The 21,408-nt window shown below is 46.0% G+C and overlaps 1 protein-coding gene across 1 annotated transcript in view; it reads right to left on the reverse strand.

Moving 5' to 3' along the window:
* LOC146863561 (CD5 antigen-like) overlaps positions 1-21,408 on the reverse strand; it is a 1,059,357-nt gene that overhangs the window by 279,975 nt on the left and 757,974 nt on the right. The window lies entirely within an intron of this gene.

Consider the following 21,408-nt stretch of genomic DNA (forward strand, 5'->3'; position numbering starts at 1 on the left):
AATAAAATTATCAGAGGCTAAAACATGGGGCGCAATAATTTCTAATAGCTGATTTGAGAAATTTCCTTTTTCACCGGGGGGTCGATAAGCCAGTGCCCCTCTCCAAGAACCATTGGAAAGGCCAGTGATCTTAAAAGTACATATTTCTAATTGACTGTGCATTATATTTTCCAAAATAGTAACCATTAAGGCGTATTTGTAAGCAATTAACAAACCGCCCCCTCTTTTCTCTTTCCTATCGATTCGGATGATTTTATATTGTGAAGGGAAGGCAATATGTACATCCGAGGAGGCGTGTACCTGAAGCCAAGTTTCCGTAACAAAACATATGTCAGGATTGGTTTGATCTAATACGCTCCATATCTCAATAGGATGTTTGGAGATGGAGCGTGCATTAAAATAGATTGCTCTGAGAGATCCAGGAGGCGTGTTGTGTTGGCTGGGACCTAGGGAGCAGTTTGGCGCATTAAGATCAGTAGGCACAAAAGAACGCCTAATGTCAGGGACCCTCGATAAGTCAGTTTCCCATATGCCAGTAAATTTATCCGCAAAGGTATTTAAATCTTTTATTTCTTGACTCGTATATTGGATGAAACCCATAGTTTCTTGGGCAAACAGAACAGTGTCAGAAGGAGTATGTTTGGAAAATAAGAAGGCACTAGATCGGAGAAAGGAATGAAAATCAAAGAATACAGGGGTCCTGGCTCCTGGCTACGGTCAGGCGCGGACGGGCGCAGACGGGCTTGCCTATGGCGCGCCTTTGGCGCGCCGCTGTGCGCGTCCACGACCTTCGTCCAAATAAATAGAAAGAGGGGTGAAAAAAGGCTAGAGCGCTGACCTAGAGCTTCCGGTAGCACACCGGAAGCAATACAAGCCCCAAGCGACCCTCCGTTCAATCGGCACACGCCGTGATGGACCGGGGTCAGGGACAACTATCCACGAAAGAAGAAGTTTAAAAACAGTAAGCGTCAAGTATGTTAAAAAATGTTTTAAAAGCAAATGTGCAAAATAAGCAATTGTTGACAACAAGTGACACAATATACTGGAGTGGTAGGTAGTACCTCCGTAAGCATTACAACATCCCAGCAGCGGCCAGTGATCAAAGCAGCGCACAGTTACTGGTGTCGGGGTATGATTCCAAGGTTTTTGACGACAGACACAACATGTTTCCGTGCAGCCAGTCCAAGTTAGCATTTACAATTTTTTTTTTAATGCACTTAAGAGTATATGGTCAGGCTGCACCACTGACAACCCCGGAGAAGAGATTCCGAAGGCTGCAGAGGAGTTCTGCTCATGCCTGGGCACCCTCTCACATATAACCAAGCACCCTGCCTCCAGGATTGATAAGGCCTGCCATTGGGGTGACGGATAGGTTTCTATGTGCAGTGAAAGGTGAGATATAGTGAACCTATATCTCAGTAAGGGGTGCATGCACCACCTTACCCAGGCTGCAGTAGCAGACCTGTGGTGTCATTTTGGAGGGCTTTCCAGGGGTGGCATAATACATGCTTCAGCCCCTGGTAGGTCTCTGGGGTACCTATGGCCAGGGTACATAGTATACCATATACTAGGGACTCACAAGGGTACCCCAGAATCCAATCTGGAGTGTACCTAAAGTATATGGAATCAATTTAGAGAAGAAGCAGCTAGGCTGGGGTCCTGAATAGCAGGGCCCCAGCCAGACTAAAGTGGAAAAACAGTGATACAGCAGCAAGAAGTGGGGGTAACCATGTGAAACGGATCCTACTCTCCTACACAACCCCACCCACAAATGCAGGGACATTAAACTAACCTTGACCAGTTGAGTCTTCATGTTCTAAGTGGAAATATCTGGAGAGTCCATCTGCATTGGCATGGTTACTACCAGGTCGATATTCCACTGTATAGTCCATCCCCTGAAGAGAAATGGAACACCTAAGAAGTTTGGGGATTTCACCCTTTATCTGCTTTAGCCATAAGAGGGGCTTATGGTCTGTCTGAACAATGAAGTGAGTACCAAACAAGTATGGCCTCAACTTCTTCAGAGCCCAAACCACAGCAAAGGCCTCCCTCTCAATGGCTGACCAACGTTTCTCTCTGGGGGTCAACCTTCTGCTTATGAAAGCTACTGGTTGATCCTGACCTTCATCATTCAACAGTGACAGTACAGCCCCTACCCCCAAATCAGATGCATCTGTTTGTACAATGAACTTTTTAGAGTAATCAAGACTTTGCAGAATCGGAGCAGTGCACATGGCCAGCTTCTTGTCATCAAATGCCTTTTGATCGATAACTGTCCACTGAACCTTTTTGGGCATTTTCTGAGAGGTTAAGTCATTCAGTGGTGTCACTATTGATCCATACCCCTTGACAAATCTTCTGTAATACCCAGTCAGGCCTAAGAAGGCCCTCACCTGAGTCTGGGTAGTTGGAGCAACCCAGTCCATTATGGTCTGGATTTTGCTCTGCAATGGTTGAACCTGGCCTCCAACTACAAGGTGGCCCAGGTACACAACCTGACTCTGCCCTATCTGGCACTTAGTAGCCTTGATAGTTAGGCCTGCCTTTTGCAGGGCCTCCAAAACATTCCTTGAGGTGGACCAGGTGATCCTCCCAGGTGGAGCTAAAGACAGCAATATCATCTAGATATGCTGCACTATAGTCTTACAGGCCTGTAAGTACTTGATTCACCAACCTTTGGAAAGTGGCAGGTGCATTCTTCAAACCAAAGGGCATTACCACAAATTGATAGTGCCCACTAGGGGTAGAAAATATTGTCTTTGGCTTTGCATCATCAGCCAGTCTGATCTGCCAGTAGCCAGCCGTCAAGTCAAATGTGCTTAGAAACTTGGCTGAGGCCAAAGTATCTATTAGCTCATCTGCCCTTGGGATGGGATGGGCATCAGTCCTAGTGACTGCATTGAGGCCCCTGTAATCCACACAAAACCTAATCTCTCTCTTGCCAACTTTGGTGTGAGGTTTAGGCACAAAGACTACTGGACTAGCCCATGGGCTTTCTGAGGGTTCAATGACTCCCAAATCTAAAATCTTTTGGACTTCTGTCCTTATACAGAACCTGACATGATAAGGTTGCCTGTAGATCTTATTCTTCACAGGCAGACTGTCCCCAGTGTCCACTTCATGAGTGCCCCAGGTAGCCTGACTTGGAGTCAGAGAAAACATGTCTGTACTGGCTGAGAAGTTTTCTGCAGTCAGTTTGCTGCTGGACAGTGAGGCTGCCTGCCAAGGCTACACCATCTACTGATCCATCATCAGGGTTCTGAGAGAGCAGGTCAGGGAGTGGGTCACTCTCTTCCTCCTGTCCCTCATCAGTAGCCATGAGCAAGCCCAAGACTGCCCTGTCAACATATGGTTTTAATCTGTTAACATGAAGTACCCTATGGGGACTTCTAGGGGTTCCAAGGTCTACCAAGTAGGTAACCTCCCCTTTCTGTTCAACAATTGTATGGGGGCAACTCCATTTGTCCTGGAGGGCTGCTGGGGCCACTGGCTCAAACACCCACACTTTATGCCCTGGCTGGTAAACAGCCCTCACATCCTTTTGGTCATGCCAGGCCTTTTGTAATTCCTGGCTAGCCTCAATGTTTTTAGTTGCCTTTTTCATATACTCATCCATTATGGAGCAGAGACCAAGTACATAGTCCACTATGTCCTGTTTAGGGGGTTTGAGAGGTAACTCCCGTCCCTCCTTCACCAAACACAAAGTACCCCTAACAGGATGTCCCATCTGTGCCTATGCTTTTCTGGGAGACCTTTGATCATGCCCTTTAGGGTTTTGTTGAATCTTTCAACTAAACCATTGCATTGTGGGTGATAGGGTGTGGTGAATTTGTAATTCACTCCACACTCCTTTCACATTGTAGTCAAGTAACTGGACATGAAGTTTGCACCCCTGTCAGATTCTACCTCCTTGGGAAAACCCACTCTTGAGAATATACCCAAGAGGGCCCTTATCACCACAGATGCTGTGGTGGTACTAAGTGGAATGGCTTCTGGGTACCTTATGGCATGGTCCTCCACCACCAGGATACATCTGTGCCCAGATGCTATTTGAGGATCCATGGGACCAACAATGCCAATCCCCACCCTCTCAAAGGGAACGCCCACCACAGGTAATGGTATCAGGGGGGCCTTTGTGGTTCCACCTGCCATGCCACTGGCTTGACAGGTCACAGAGGACCAACATAACTCCTTAGTGTCTTCAGACATATGTGGCCAATGAAAGTGAGGAACAATTCTGTCCCAAGTCTTGTTTTGGCTCAAGTGTCCTGCTAAGGGAATATCATGGGCTAGTGTCAGTAGGAAGCCCCTAAACTTCAAAGGTATTACCAACCCCCTGGAAGCACCAGGCTTGGGGTCTCTACACTCTGAATAAAGGAGTCTATCATCCCAATAGATTTTATGGGGGCCACTAGCATTCCCAGCAGCCTCATCAGCAGCTTGCTTTCTGAGGGGTTCAAGAGAGGGGCAGGTTTTCTGCTCCGGGCTCAGATCAGCCCTGGAAGGGCCCCCTGTCCCCAAGGACTCAACCTGGTCAGGTTCAAGCTCCTCTGGGAGATTTCCTTCTTCAGACTCAAGATCATCTCCCTGAGGAGACTGATCAGCATTCTGAGTCAGGTGGGAAGGCACTGCCTTAACCCTACTGCTCCTCCTCTTGGGAGGCAGCTGGTCCATTATTCCAGAATCCAGGACCTGTTCAGTGTTAGACATTTTGGCCTGTGACCTAGTCACAGCAAATACATGTGCAGGGATCCCTAGCATTTCTGCATGTGTCCTGAGTTCCATTTCAGCCCAAGCTGAAGTTTCTAGATCATTGTCAAGCAAGCATTCAACAGGGAGTTCTGCACTTACCACACCCTTTTTAAGGCAAGTTACCCCTCCCCAGGAGAAATTAACAACTGCCAAGGAATGGTCTGTCCTGACATTGCTAGTATTGGTCACTTAGTACATTTCACCAAGTATAATCTGCCCAGGATCCACAAGATCTTTTGTCACCATTGTGACACTTGATCCTGTGTCCCTGAATGCCAAAGACTATTTTTCATTAATCAAAGGCTGCTGTCTGTATTTGCCCAAGTTACTGGAACTCACACAAGAGGACATATCCATGCCTCCATCACACATCAGGACAGACTGAGTTGGAACTCTGACTAGGCCAGAATCCATCTCAGAACCCAGGGTTAACCCTACTACACCCTTATTCTAAACGTTACCCCCACCAATTGTAGCTGTACTGGGGGGAACAGTTGCCTTAGGGGCAATGGTCGCTGGAGTTGAGTTTTTGGACTTGAAGCAATCACTTGTCCAGTGAGTCTTCTGTTTATAGATTTTGCGCCATGGTTTCTTTTGGCCTTTTCCTTTATTAGATTAGGATTCACTCCCTGAAGATTTTTGGGGACCTTGTGAAGACTTCTGGTCTTTACCCTTCTCCCCACCCTTGTCAGAGTTCTTAGGATCTTGATTCTTCCTGTCAACACCTTGATTCTGAACCTTCTGACTCACACTGATTCTGACCCATTTGTCTGCCTTTATTTCCAATTATTGGAGAGAGGTCAGATCAGAGTCTACCAGGTACAGATGCAAAAGCTGAGTTTGACAATTAATAAGGATCTGCTCCCTCATAATCAAATTGTACAATCGTTGAAAGTCATGCACTTTGCTGCCAAGTAACCAACCCTCCAGAGCCTTAGTAGCACAATCTACAAAGTCCACCCAGTCTTTATTTTGTGCCTTTTGGGTATCTCTGAACTTAAACCTATATTGTTCAGTGGTTAGGCCAAACCATTCAATCAAGGCACTCTCCAGACTGGAGTAATCATCAGCATCCTCCTCTCTAACAGTGAGGAGCTTATCATTACCTTTGTCTGCAAAGGAGAGCCACAAGATTGCTGCCCACTGCTCCTGGGGGACCCTCTGAACTTTACAGGCCCTTTCCAGTGCAGTAATCCATTTGTAGATATAATCCCCACTCTGGTAGGGAGGACAATCTTATTTAGGTTTCTATGGTCATGAGACCTCTCCTTATCACTAGGGATGTTGCTGCCACCATGGGACTCTAGTCCCATCTTTGTTCTAGCTCTCAGGAGCTCTAGGGATTTCCTGTCTAATGCCAGCTGCTTCTTTCTGATGTTAAGCTGAGCTTCCTTATACTTCAGCAGTGTCTCTCTGCTCTCCTGGGAGGTTTCCATCCTATGAGCAGAGATAGAGGTCCCTATAGATGAACCAGATGGTTAGACTCCACTGAAGGAGATCTAGACCTTCTAGGCCCAACACCAACTCTTCCTGAAAGGGACAAAGAGAGGATCTTTGTGGCCCTCCCCCTCATCTTCCAGGGGAGCTGGGTTATCCAAGTCAAGATCATTGTCATCTTCCTGGTCAGCATTAGAGGTCAGGTCATGGGGAATTTCACCCCTAGGCCCTTCCTCATGTGCTGCCCCACCCACTCTGCCTACCCCTGAAGACCCTATAGGTCTTCTGAGATCATCCAGCCTGAGTACCTCTATGAGGTGTTGGGTGATTGGACTTTTGCCTGTCTTCAGTCTCCTAGTACTGCATAATGCTCTCAATTCCAAGAATGGGAGGTTATCATACTTGGAGGTAAGAAGCCCATTGGCTTCTGGCAGTGACCCACAGGTTCCTGGCCTTGAAGGAATTACTAGTGAGGTGTGGTGTATTGCACTACCTACTCTAGTGTGGCCTACTAAACTCTCTTGAGTTGTAGAAAGGGTGTGCTAAGCCCCTAACACACAACTCTAAGTTCAGTAGAACTTACTGTATTATAAATCTTGTATTATATGTACCTCAGGTACCTTTAGTCGTTTTCAGTTAGTCACTGGGAAAACAATAGCAAGTTGGAATCCCACACGCTGCACACCAATTTGAGAAGTTGGCCTGGTATATGCTGTCACTAGTTATAGTGGGCACCTTGCACCAGTCCAAACAACCCCTTATTGATGTTAGGTTAAAGACAACCTTTATTGAAAGCTATCCTAGTGACAGCTATGGAGAGCAGCCTTCAGGCTAAGTCTTGAAGGAATGTAAAGTACCTTGTTTTACCAGTCTATAATCTCTTGAATGGCTAAATGAAAGGCAACCACACCAGGTATATAAAATAAATGTATTTATTTCTAAACACACCCTACTAGTCTCTTTATGAGGCTAGAGGTCCAAACACATAAGTTACACTTCAAATATTACAGTAAAATAGCACAAATACACGTTAGACCCTAGGGGCGAGCCAAACCATATACTAAAATAGTGGTATAAGAACCACGACTTAACTAGACACAAGGCCTAGACCCTGTAGAATCACTGGGACCCCAAGGAACCACACAAGGTAGTGACACAGGGGACCCACGGGGGCAGTGTGCAGTGTGAGAACACATCCTCGAGCTCCCTTTAGCTTCTATGGGGAAAGTCATGGTTAGATTTTAAAAGATTAGGGACACTTAGAAATGAACTAGGACCAAACCCTTTTGGACTTAGGAAGTTCTAGGTTCGACACCCATGGGAGCACCGGAATACTCAAGTTACCTCACTCAGGGAAGCCGGGTGCATAAGTGACAAATGGTGTCGGGTTGCGTCAATGTTTTCAATGGGAGCTGGTGAAGAAGTGCTGCTGCCGGGAAGATGCGAAGTGTCCGAAAAGATCCAAACCTGCATCAAAGATGAGAAGAACCTGAAAGCAGAGGGGACAGAGTCTGGATCACTAGCCAGTGACCAGGGGCACGGTACGCGAATGATGGTTGATTTCAGGTGAAGAAGATGAAGCTTGACTCTTTAGCCACGAGGACCAGGAGGTGTCGAGGATGACCAGGAGCTGGACTCGATCTGTCCTACGAAGGATGTCAAGTGCTGGCAACAGCAACACACGCAGAAAGGAGAAAGATGCTTCGGCGCAGACCAGCAGGGTCTGAGGGATTCACCACATGGTGGGGAGTCAGGGCACAACTGGAACAACCAGGAAAGCCCAAGTAAAATCCAAGTTGCCTTCACAGGGACCCACCAGTCGATGGACCAGGGATTGCAAAGGAGCCTCGAGCAGAAATGCAAGAAGCGGGCTCACGGAACACTCGTGGAGTGTAGGCACACAATCTTCAGTGCAGATAGTGTTCGGGGCGTGGGCTACAAGTTACCCACAGCACGACTGCGAGAGACATCGGGAAGTCAATGCACTTGCAAATGTGCACGGTGACCAGGAGTCCCGGTTCCACGTTACTCACGAGGGCTGCAGGTCTCAGCTTTGCTGGGGACTCGGCCGCTGAGAAGTCTGGAAATCCTGTTCCTGGGCTGCAAATACTTTGGAGTCTGGCAGGAGCATCAGAGCTGCAGACCAGCAATTGCTTTGTTGGTGCATGCCAAGCAGGGGAGTCACTCCTTGACCCCAGGGGAGATTTATTCAGTCCTTTGATCTTCAGTAGAGCGTCGAAGTTCCAGGATTCAGTTGCAGAGTTTCGTCCAGGGATATCTAAAGTCCTGTTGCCAGGGGTTCCTTACTTATACCTAAGAAAGGGGTTGGACTAGCTCAGGGGACCCAGCTATGGGAGGGTTTGGAAAGAGGGGTGGCTACACCTATTTCCTTTGTCCAGTTTCGTGCCAGTTTGAGCTGGACTATGCACAGGGACACCAAATGTGCCCCCAGTGCAGGACTTCAAAGCACTCTGAGAGTGCTCCCACCCTTCCCCAATACACATCAGCCTGTCTGGGAGGTGGTTACTCCTCCCTGTGACAGGAATCCTATTGTCCAGGCCTCCCCTGCCGGAGTTTCGGTCTGCAGCAGGAGGCCAGACCCATGTCTGTGGCTGCAGCATCCATTTTGTGATGCCAGGGCTCTTTTAAGTTGGTACCGGGTATACCGGTGCTGTCATGTCTCTCCCTCTAGAAGGGTGGGATCATACTTCCACACCAGTTACTGGTGTGAGGGTATGTTTCCAAGGTGTTTGACACCAAACACAACATGTTTCCATGCAGCCAGTCTACAGTTAGCATTTACTGTTTGGTTATAAAGCACTTAAGAGTATATGGTCAGGCTGCAACACTGACAACCCCGGAGAAGAGATTCCGAAGGCTGCAGAGGGGCTCAGCTCATGACTGGGCACCCTCTCACATATAACCAAGCACCCTGCCTTCAGGATTGATAAGGCCTGCCATAGAGGTGACTGATAGGTTTCTATGTGCACTGATAGGTGAGATTTGGGGACCCTACATCTCATTAAGGAGTGCATGCACCACCTTACCCAGGTTGCAGTAGCAGACCTGTGTTGTCATTTTGGAGGGCTTTCCAGGGGTGGCATAATACATGCTTCAGCCCCTGGTAGGCCTCTAGGGCACCTATGCCCTGGGTACATAGTATACCATATACTAGGGAGTCACAAGGGTACCCCAGAATCCAATCTGGGGTGTACCTAAATTACATGGAATCAATTTAGAGAGGGAGCAGTTAGGCTGGGGTCCTGAATAGAAGGGCCCTAGGCAGACTAAAGTCGAAAAACAGTGTTACAGCAGCAAAAAGTGGGGGTAACCATGTGAAGCTGATCCTACTCTCCTACAGTATCTGACCAGGGCTCCATCGGGTTCGACCTGAAACTTTGACTTTGTCCTGGTAAAGCGTGACCAGATTTTCCAGAGAGGCGCTATAAGCTTTTAAGCACTAGAAACTGGTTAATCTTTAAACATTCATATCTCCAGTTCTCTGCATTAGATTTTTGGCATTTTGGTGTCTATTTATTCATAAAATATTTATTATTACTATTATTAATTTAATTTTATAAGGCGCACAGCTACCTGGAGGTGTCCGGCACCATCGGACTAACGCAAAAGAGAGAGAAAGCATTATTGGTTAAATAACCACGTGAGACCTTTGCGAAAGTTCGTGTAGATGGTTTCATGCCGAAGTGGCGTGGGGAATGAGTTACTGTGATGGGGCAATATAAGAAAAAGGCCGTCCACCTATACGTGACCGTCTGATCCCAGGCACTAAGGGCCTCATTTATGAGGCCCGTTGCGCCATCGGAACGTCACTTTCTGTGACGTTCCGTGGCGCAGAAGCGTGATTTGTTTTTCCTTTTTCTATGTGTGCAGCACCCATACAAAGAGGAAAAGCCTCTTGTGATTATTTTTGTACAGAAAGGTTTCCCTTCCTTTACAAAAATATTCATCCCCACAACGCAGGCACCCTTCCGTCTTGTCTGAGTTCAGTTTCAGGCGGCTGTTCTTCATCCATTCGGCGACGTCTTTCATCCCTTTGTGTAGGCTGGCTCTGGCGGCGTCCGGGTCGCTGGTGAGGGAGAGGATCAGCTGGGTGTCGTCGGCGTAGGTGATGATCTTGAGGTTGTGTTGACGTGCAATAATAATAATAAATAATAAAAGGGATCTTGTCATGCGCAAACATAGCCCAATGGGCGTCAAGGCAATGGTTGCGAGGGGGCTCATGTAGACGTTGAAGAGGGTGGGGCTGAGCGATGACCCTTGTGGAACGCCGCAGATGACTTTGGTGGCCGCTGACCGGAACGGGGGGAGGCGGACTCTCTGGGTTCTTCCGGCGAGGAATGAGGTGATCCACTCCAGGGCCTTCTCCTGGATGCCGGTGTTGTTCAGGCGCTGTACCAGGGTGTGGTGGCAGACAGTGTCGAACGCTGCGGAGAGGTCCAGGAGGATGAGGGCCGCAGTTTCCCCGTTGTCCATTAGGGATCTGATGTCGTCTGTGGCTGCGATGAGGGCGGTCTCCGTGCTGTGGTTGGCTCGGAAGCCGGATTGCGAGTGGTCTCGAGGAAGGCGGCTAGCTGTCTGTTGACGGTCTTCTCGATGACTTTGGCAGGAAACGGGAGGAGCGAGATGGGGCGGTAGTTCTTGAGGTCAGAGGGGTCTGCAGTTGGTTTCTTCAGCAGGGCACTGATCTCGGCGTGTTTCCAGCACTCCGGGAAGGTGGCGGTGTTGAAGGAGGCGTTGATGATGTCGCGGAGGTGGGGTGCGATGATGTGGTCGGCCGTGTTGAAGATGTGGTGTGGGCAGGGGTCCGTAGGTGATCCGGAGTGGATGGTGTTCATTGTGCGTGTTGTGTCTTCGGTGCTGACTGGGGTCCAGGTGAGGAGGGTGGCGGTGGGGGGCATAGGTTCGGTGGTGGGGTTTGTGGTTGGTGGGCCGAAGCTGTTGTGAATGTTGGCGATCTTGTCGTGGAAGAAGGCTGCGAGGGAGTCGCAGAGGTCTTGCGAGGGAGTGATGTCATTGTTTCCGGCGTCGGGGTTGGAGAGCTCTTTGACGATGCTGAAGAGTTCCTTGCTGTTGTGGGTGTTGTTGTCCAGTCGTTCCTTGAAGGCTGTCTTCTTTGTGGCGCGGATCAGTTGGTGGTGTTTGCGGGTGGCGTGTTTGATCACTGTCACTGTCGGCTGACTCGATCACCACTTAGGCACCAGGTATCGCTACCACCAATTACGTGCCTAAACCAGCGTGTTTTACATATTATGTGTCTATGCGTTTTGTCACGTCCACAGGTACAAACTGAGAGGAAAACCTCCTCTTACAATTACAGCACCTTAGCGAGTGCGTCACATAGGGTGCTTACAGCACGTTAGTCCCTTGTTTCACCCCCTCACACATAGGTCGTGACAAAAGCCAGTTTGAACCAAAGGCCTGGCTGAAACTAGTTGACCACACTGGACGTGGGAGACCATAAGTCTCTCCTACCATGTCCAAAAGCCTTGTTTTTAACTCTGCCTGGGGCCCACCAATAAATTAACCGTTTGGGACCTCTAGGACAGCATTTTAACCCCACTCTAAACACCTTCACTGCACACTCACTTAACACATCCTGCTCCGCTGTAATCAGGTGTCGTAGCACACCTGAGGCACATTTGGTGCCTCGGGTGGGGCCCGATGATGAAGCATGCCACCAACTAGGTTGGTGGGTGAGGGCTTTCTTAAAAACGAATAGATTTTCCCAACCAGACACATACAACGCGTACATTATTGAAGTAGCTAGCTCTTTTTGATTACTACATACTCCTTGGGGAAGTGAACTAGCCACTCTAGTTCCTCACTCTCTATTGTGATTATAAGTGTTCTACTACAACTCACATCACAAAAAGGACAGCCTGTGTTCAAAACACTGCTCCATGATGAAACTCGAAATTCTTTGGGAAGTGTTGGAAATGTAAACATTTGGTTAAACTTTCAATACAAAGAACTACTTAAGAATACGTGACAAACGTCTGACGTTGAATATGAAAATATTCTTAAGGAAATTTGAGTAGGCGTTCTCCCAGAGGAGGGAAACATCACTTAGAAAGTTGACTTGATAAGAGACTGCGTTCTACGAACAAGACAGCAGCTGATCTAATGTTCACTTTTATTCAAGAAGGAAAATCCATTGTGTGCCTAATTCCTAAACTTCCGAAGTGTGCCTGTTTCAATAAAGAATTGATAAAATTGGAGAAAGAAGAACTCTTTCAACTTACAGCAGTGGGCAAAATGGAACATCAGGGTGTGCCAGTATTCCTAAATAAAAAACTACAAGTGAAACTGGATTCATTGGAAAAATCTGTTTCCAGAACTGCAGGATTAGAGAAGTGTTTGCAAGAACTGTAGAATACTTTTTCATAGAAATTTAGATGTTGAGGAATGATTAGTAAATTGTGCTTAGGGTAAGTGATCATTTTCCTTGACTTTCCTAATAGGATTGAGGTTGAATATTTAGCAATAAATTTAGGCCTGGGCTAAAATTCCGTTCCGCTCGCGGAAATTGCGATAATTTGACATTTTCGCGTTCCGCGGAGAGCGCGAAAATGTCAAAATTTCCGCATTCCGCATTTTACCGAAAATATTTTGCTTGCTCGCGCTGTAAAATAATACATTCTCGCACGCGCACGATCGCCTTACCTGAATCCCCGCGTTCGCCGACAAGTTTTCCCGATCCGGTCGCGTTCTCCACGAGATGTTGGATTCGTGGTAGCGATTTGCGCTGTCTCGCGACAGTTTGCGCCCGCAGTAATGTCATTCGTCGTGCGTTCACGTCTTTCTTCTCGCGATCATGCACCGCAAGACAAGTGAAAACAAGATGGCCGCGCCCACGAACAACCGCATGGGTAAGTTGGCGAGCCGCGACCACGCAGAAAATACCGCAAACGGGCGGGAAAAAAACGTCTGCATCTTCGCGATATTTCCGCGTGTTTGCAGAGACTTTTAAAATTTTTGCGATAATTTGCGAAAGTGACTTTCGCAAATTCCACCCACCCCTAAATAAATTGTGATCAGGTTGATGGCGTAAAGCAGATTGGAAGGTCTATTGTCGGTATTTTGCACGTGAAAGACTTGGATGTTTAGAGGAAGCAGTTTCCAATTTCTCTAGCATACGCTGAGACTATTCATAAATCTCAAGGTTTAAGTGTAGATGCAGCATTTATTAATATTGAACTGTGTTTGAGGAAGGTATGTCATACGTAGCCTTATCTCGAGCTAGAACATTGTCTGGTTTGTATTTGGTTGCATTTGATGACATGAAAGTAAGTCCTGATCCAAGATATGTTAAAGAATATAATCTGTTAAGAAGTCTTCATGCTCCTCATTTAGGACAGTATCCCATTTATGAAAAACGCATCATCTGTCCAAAGCGAAAACATAAAAAGGATTGTACTGAAATTGTTGAAAAGAAGGAAAACAAGAATAACAAAGACGCTGTTAAGAAGAGAAATATTGACTTGATGGAGATTATCTTGGTTAACACATGTCAAACCCCTCTGGTGTCAACTGATATGCAAATATTGTTCTAAACATGCTCTTTCAATTACCTCATCTTGTACATTTGAAGAGAAACCACAGAAGAGGTTGTGATCTGCACTGTGTGCTTTGCTACAACGTTTACGTAGTGATAGAACTGTAACACACTGTGCTTCACACATTTGAGACCTTGTAGATATATGTACTGGGTCACTACAATTTACTCCAAAAACTCAACAGGATGCACAGGAGTTTATAATGGTGATATCTGTAGATTGTAGAAGAAGAAATATGTATTAAAGAGTTATTTGGTCGTACTTGCTCATGGAACCATAGTGTGAAGTTTGCTCATTCAGATCAAATACAGAAATAGATTCAGAACAATTTCTTTATTTAATACTCCTAGATTGCAGAACTGTGTCTTTTGGCAGATTGTTCAAACAAGCTACACAAAACAATACCTGCCCGAATTGTCACTCAGATCTTATATCAAGATTATGTATACCAAGAAGTGGGGAGTATCTTATTTTAATGCTACAATGATGCAGAGCTGATGGAAGTAAATTGGAAAGAGAGATTGCAAATTTCAAAGCTGGACAAATATCTATTTCTGGAAGAACATAAACTATCATGGCTATTATATTTCATGAAGCAGTTTGGGTTACATCTGTACTCTATACTGTCTATTTAGAAAGTAAAACTGAATGGACAGAATGTAATCACAGCAACCTCAAATTCAAGCAACGATTGCCCTATAAGCTGCCAAGTTCTTATCTTTTGATGGTTACAACTCAAAAAGTGAAATTGTATAGTTGTAGTAGTTGCATTATGAGTATTTATGACATCATTCGGCCTACCAGGATTGATGCCTTTATAAAGGTCTCCATATCCTGGTGTCCTTTATATCTATTAGCAGTAAGGTAGATTAGTTGAGTAACTATAGGTAAAACAATGAATACATAATTGTAGTCAGTACAATGCATAGTGTTGCTTATTTACAGTGACATAAAGTGCAGTTCTGTGTTTTTTTCTACAATCTATATGATTGTTTTTCCCACTGTTCAAGGATGATTCATAATACAGTACATCATTTATGGTGTATAACTATAGAACCTGAGAACAGTAAGAAAAGGAAAATCAAATGCTTTAATGTAATTTAAGATAGCGTTACAGCATAAGAAATGTGTACTCTTTTGTTTATAATATGAACTTATGCTTTGCAGAAATTAAAAGTTTTTTGTGTACTTTTGTAAAACGTAATACTAACTTGTATTTAGGTTTTTTACTCCATGTTATATTTATGGTACCATCTATTGGAGTAATTTAGTTTACTAATTCAATCTTTCTGTGTTGCTCAACAATCCTACATTCTCAAGGTACACACCAAGGCAGACTGTAATGCAGCCACTGAAACGCCCAGACACACATTGATACCCCACTGGTAAATCCATCTACACACCAATACAAACCCTGACACATCCAGCCCCACACTGACACGGTCTTAAACACAGCCAAACAAACACTAATGCAGGTACTAACTCATACAGTTACACACCAATGCAGACACTGACACACCGAGGCATACAGCAATGGAGGCACTGATACACCCAGCCGAACACTAATGTATCAAGTAGGACACCCAGGCACACACTGATGCATACACTGATGCACCCATGGATATACACTGATGCAGACATGGACACACCCCACCAAACACTAATGCATCCAATAAGACACCCAGGCACACACTGATGCAGACACTGATGCACCCATGGATATACACTGATGCAGACATGGACACGCCCCGCCGAACACTAATGCATCCAGTAAGACACCCAGGCACACTCTGATTCATACATTGACACAACCAGGCATACACCAATGCATACACTATGGGCCTGATTCACAAAAGTAAACTTAGACCAAAAGTCTAAGTTTAGTCCTTAACCCCTTCCATGCTCATGACGGAACGGTTCCGTCATGAGCCACGGTTGAGCTGTGCTCATGACGGAACCGTTCCGTCATGAGCCCGCCCGCGCTCGAACCCTTCAGCACCGCGGCGGAATTCGCCCAGCGCTGAAGGGGTTAAGTCTAACTTTAATACTACTAAAGTCAGACTTTTGGTCTAAGTTTAGAAGTAGGAAAGTTAGACGTTTGGTCTAAGTTAGACGTTTGATCTACGTTAGACTTTTGGTCTAAACTTAGATTTTTGGTCTAAGTTTACTTTTGTGAATCAGGCCCTAACACTCTCAGGGACATTCCATGCAGACACTGACACACCCAGCCAAATTCTAATGCATCCAATAAGACACCCAGGTACACATTTGTACCATGGGCACTGTGACCAGGGTAGGCCTCTAAGAGCTGCAGGACCTATTGTGACACTCTTAGAGGCCATGCACACTAACACCCACACACTTCCATTGCAGGCTGCATGTTTTGGTACAGAGAAAGGTAAAGTGAAGAGTCGACATGGCACAAATCCTTGTGTGCCATGCCTGCAACCCAATGCCTGTGGCCTAGGAAAGTTGCCCCTCTAGCAGCGTGCACGAGCCCATAGGTGAGTGTACAGTTGCATGAACACTGTACCCCTTCAGTGTCTAAGTCCATTCTTAGACATCGTAAGTGCAGTAAATCCATATAGAGTATATGGTATGAGAGTTGGTCATCACAAATTCCACAGCTCCATAATGGCTTTACTCAAACCTGGGCAGCTTGGTAGCAAATATCTCAGCAAATTGAACCCACACTGAAGCCAGTGTGGGATTTAATGTAAAATGCACTCAGAGGGCCACTTCGAGATGCCCCTTGAAAAACTACCAGCCCTGGTGTCGTTCCTGAATGGCTACCAGCCATTTGCCAACACCAGACAGGTTTCTGGACCCCTGGGTAGAGGTCCTTCGCTCTCTGGGTTCAGAAACAAAGCCCATCCTGGGAAGAGGTGTCATGCCTCCTCCCCTAGGATGGGCTTGGGCCATGAAGAGGAAGATTCAAAGGCCTGCCGCCTTTGTTAGCTGACCCTGCCATTTGTTGTCCCCAGCAACTTGCTCCCACTGGTTCTGACCCCCAGAATCGGTGGCAAAACCAAGTTAGGAGAAGAAGTGTGCCCACCTTTGCCAACCCCACCCCTCAGGTGAAGGAGGTGAGGTGAATCACACATCTCAGTCCCCTCCATCTTGACGATGAGGGGACCCAGCCAATCAGAGAGAGGCGTATGCCCCCTCCCACTGGAGGGTGGAATATTAAGGGGTGTACTCACCCCAAGGAAGGTACCTACTGGTTCCAACCTGCACACCCCTGTAATGCCCCTACATTTATTATTTAGGGGCCACCCTGAACTGTGCCTTCTCAGATACGTTAGAAAAAAGAAGAAGGACAGAAGAGCCGTGCTGAAGAAGGAAGAAGAGGCCCCAGCCCTACCGTCTGTCCTGACTTCAACCAGCAAACGGTGTAACCCAGCCTGTCCAGCAGTCAGCAGCCATCCAGAACCCGGAGAACCTGCCTTGCCTTCCTGTGAATGACTCTGTCTCCCGTGAGTACCGGTTTGCTAAAACCAAGACTCCAACAGAGAACCCAAATCCAGGTGGCTCTGCGGTTCTGCACCACCATTCTGCACCACTCTGCACCCGACACCAATGGCCCGAGTTTGAGTGGCTCAACACCACGAGGAGGTTTCCCCAGCAATCCTGACCTGGGATCTGGTGATTCCGACCTACCTCGAGCTTCAGACTGATGCCTGCAGCCTAAACCTGAGGGTCCCACTGATCGTGAGAGGAGCTAGTAAGAAAACATGATGCCTAAAGGACACCCCTGCACCTGACGCCTCACGGCCTTTGTGGCCCAAACAATGGTGTCGAGGCATCCCCCAAGAATCCAATTCACCTCTCTGGCCAGTGGTCACCCTCAGGAAACGTCCTTGCCAGAGCCTGCGGCTCCTGACATCTCCTTGGCACTCTACATCTAGCCGCCTCCATGCTGCTGCTGGTGCAGCTCATGTTCTGATTGTTGGCCCCTGCAATTCTGATCTTAATCCCCGGAGCTTTGCTCCCATAACCAAGTGACCTGCTCATAAGCAACCCTTGACCGACGGCCTCTCAGCCCTATTGGCTAACATTGGGCCCCTGTACTCTGCACCCTGCGCCCCAGTGCAACTGGTGACTCTCTTTGAGTGTGAACCTGAACCTTGGGGAACATTGGTTCTAATTCCAGACACCCAGCATTGTAAGTTGTTTACTTACCTGCAAACCGATAACACTATTTTTTAGGTCTCGCCTGAGCCAGCGCTTTAGCGCTGCACTCGCGATGGCTTTTGTAAAAGGGGGATTTGGAAGTGCAAACCAGTGCTTTCAGGCCGCCAACTACAGTGCATGTGCGCCGGGCATGCGCACCATTTGGCAGCCTGCGTGATCATTTCGCGCCCGCTTTGATGTTCTCAGTGAGCCGCGCGGCCACTGAGAACATCAAAGCGACCGCTAAATGATTACTTTCACTTTAGCGGCCGCACGGCCGCTTTGATGTTTGATCGCGATCACTTACGAGGCCGCACGACCGCTTTGCATAGCCAATAGGTCTCGCTTTTGGGACCTTATAAGTAATTAGTTATGCAACGTTTGCATAGCTAAACACTTATAAGGTCCCAAAGGCGAGAACTATTGGCTATGCCAATGCTTGTCTCCATAGGAATCCATGTTAGGATTTTTCTCCTAAAAATGTTGTAAGTAGTGAACTAACGTTTGCATGGAAACCAAAGTAACTTTCTTTTGAACCAAAAACTGTCATACTTACCTGTATTTTGTAAGCTCCACGGTGTGATATCTCGGCATATCACCAAGAGTAGTCGAAGTAACTGAAAGTTAATCATACAGTAATCCAAAGTAATCTTAATGTATTCTGAACTGTTTAAAAGCAAATACAAACCTGTAACAATTCCAATTTCATCTACAATTGCCTTATCTTGTAAAGGTTTGCATTTGAAAGCATATTCTGCTTACCTGTGCCAAGTCCTACTTGGTTGAAGAAACAAAACATAAGTTTATCTTTTTTATACTTACTTATTTGGTCTGGAGTCAGTCTCTGAGTGTGTGCCATCAGTTCCTATCTGAGTGAATACAATAAATGCTTAACAGACCCTCCTGATAAGCCTAACTGCTCAACCACAGTACCACAAGCTGCCAGCGGTTGTCTAATTAGCTTCTGCTATAACTCTGGAGATCCGCTGGACTCTGTGCACACTATACCTTACTTTGTCTTAGAATATACAGAGCCAGCTTCCTACAGTCTCGATCCAAACACTTAGCGGTAATTTACTGGTCTTCCTCTTTACAAAGGCACTCTGCAAAGACCACCATAGTTGTGTGACTTTGGCCTCTTTTTGTTCCTTTACATGAGTGGGAGCAGGTGTTAAAAGAAGGCTGTATAGGCTTAGCCAGCGCATTACAAAACTCAAGTAAGTTCTCAAATAAAGGGTTGTTTACCATTGCCTGAAGATGAGTCAACAACCAATTGAATTTGCATCCTTAATTTCTCATGTATAACTTGATCATTACATAAATCCTATTTGAATGAGATCTTTTGATGCTGAACAATGGGGACCAGTAGTTAGAAGTTCACTTTACAACCAAAGGCCAATTGTTAATTGAAGATGATCGCTCCCGAGACTTGAGCCTCATGTCATACCAGATACAGATTTAGAACCAAGGTAGTGTAGAAAGGCATAATCTAATGGAAACCTAAGAGTTTCCAGCTGCCATAAAAAACTTTCAGATGGGCGGTCATCGAACCTGCAATTGATTTACGTCACATTTCATTCTAATGCACATTTGAGTACTAGAGGTGCCCGCTTATTACTCCTTATATTTAGAAGTACAGGGTCTAAACATATTGAGCTCAGAAAAGCTACACTCCTGATAACTAGATGATGAGATGGTAACAATAAATTATCCTACAATTAACAGATGGCATTTGGAAATAAATTCTCTGCATTCAGGATGGCTGTCTGAAGAACTGAAATGTCATTCTTAAAGTCACAAGTGGGTGAAAAATAAACAGTGCAAACTAGGTATTCCAAACATTTATCATGGACATCTATGACTGAACAATACATCATCAATGCAAAATTCAAAGACAAAAACACTTTGGTAGACTGCAACAAAATGACTGATTTCAATAAAAAACACGGACCCCACTTTGGCATGCCACTTTAAAGGAGGAACTGCTGTAACCAAATATACCTATTTCAAACTCTGTATATAACTGGGTTTCCTGCAAATCAAAAGAGAGACAAAAATGTATATTAGGTAGTTTGGAAAAAGTTAGCAAAGGATTTCCTGGCACAGTGAAATTGGGGGTGTGCAAAATCCAAGTAATTTGCTTTTGCCTAACTACACTCACTCGTAGATGGAGTCTTACAATATCCTGCACTCACTCATGGATTGTTTCTTGGTCGTAGTGATCCTACTGTATCCTGCAGTCACTTGAGGATGGATAGTCGGTCTGAATGATGTTACTGTATCCTGTATCCTGTATACTGTACACACTTGGTGATGGATAGTTGGTCTGAATGATGTTACTGTATCCTACACTCACTCGAGGATGGATAGTGGGTCTGAATGATCTTACTGTATCCTGCACTCATTCGAGGATGGATAGTGGATCTGAATGATCTTACTGTAGCCTGCACTCACTCAAGGATGGATAGTGGGTCTGAATGATCTTAATGTATCCTGTACTCATTCGAGGATGGATAGTGGGTCTGAATGATCTTACTGTAGCCTGCACTCACTCGAGGATGGATAGTGGGTCTGAATGATCTTAATGTATCCTGCACTCACTCGAGGATGGATAGTGGGTCTGAATGATATTACTCTATCCTGCACTCACTCAAGGATGGATAATGAGCCTGAATAATCTTACTTTATCCTGCACTCACTCGAGGATGGATAATAGGTCTGAATGATTACTGTATCCTACACTCACTCGAGGAGGGATAGTAGGTCTGAATGATTACTGTATCCTACACTCACTCGAGGATGGATAGTAGGTCTGACTGATTACTGTATCCTACACTCACTCGAGGATGGATAGTGGGTCTGAATGATTACTGTATCCTACACTCACTCGAGAATGGATAGTGGGTCTGAATGATCTTACTGTATTCAACACTCACTTAAGGATGTATGGTGGTCTGAATGATCTTACTGTATCCTACGCTCTCTCGAGGTTGGATAGTGGGTCTGAATGATCTTATTGTATCCTACGCTCACTCGAGGATGGAAAGTGGGTCTGAATGATCTTACTGTATCCTGCACTCACTCAAGGATGGATAGTGGATCTGAATGATCATATTGTACCCTGCACTCACTCGAGGATGGAAAGTAGATCTGAATGATCTTACTGTATTCAACACTCACTTGAGGATGGATCATGGTCTGAATGATCTTACTGTATCCTGCACTCACTCAAGGATGGATAGTGGGTCTGAATGATATCATGGTATCCTGCACACACTCGAGAATGGACAGTGATTCTCTGTCATCCTATTATATGGCGTACTCATCATTGAATAAATCTCGTCTGTGCTATGATAATGTGTATAGAACCCGCTCATGATTAGCACTGGCCTGGTCTGTGTTACTGCTTACAGTAGCAAGTCATAAAATGCATCCTTAGTAGCCTCTTGCTTTTTATCACATTATTGTA

The sequence above is a fragment of the Triturus cristatus genome, chromosome 2_2 (assembly GCF_964204655.1).
Source record: "Triturus cristatus chromosome 2_2, aTriCri1.1, whole genome shotgun sequence".
Classification (NCBI taxonomy): domain Eukaryota; kingdom Metazoa; phylum Chordata; class Amphibia; order Caudata; family Salamandridae; genus Triturus; species Triturus cristatus.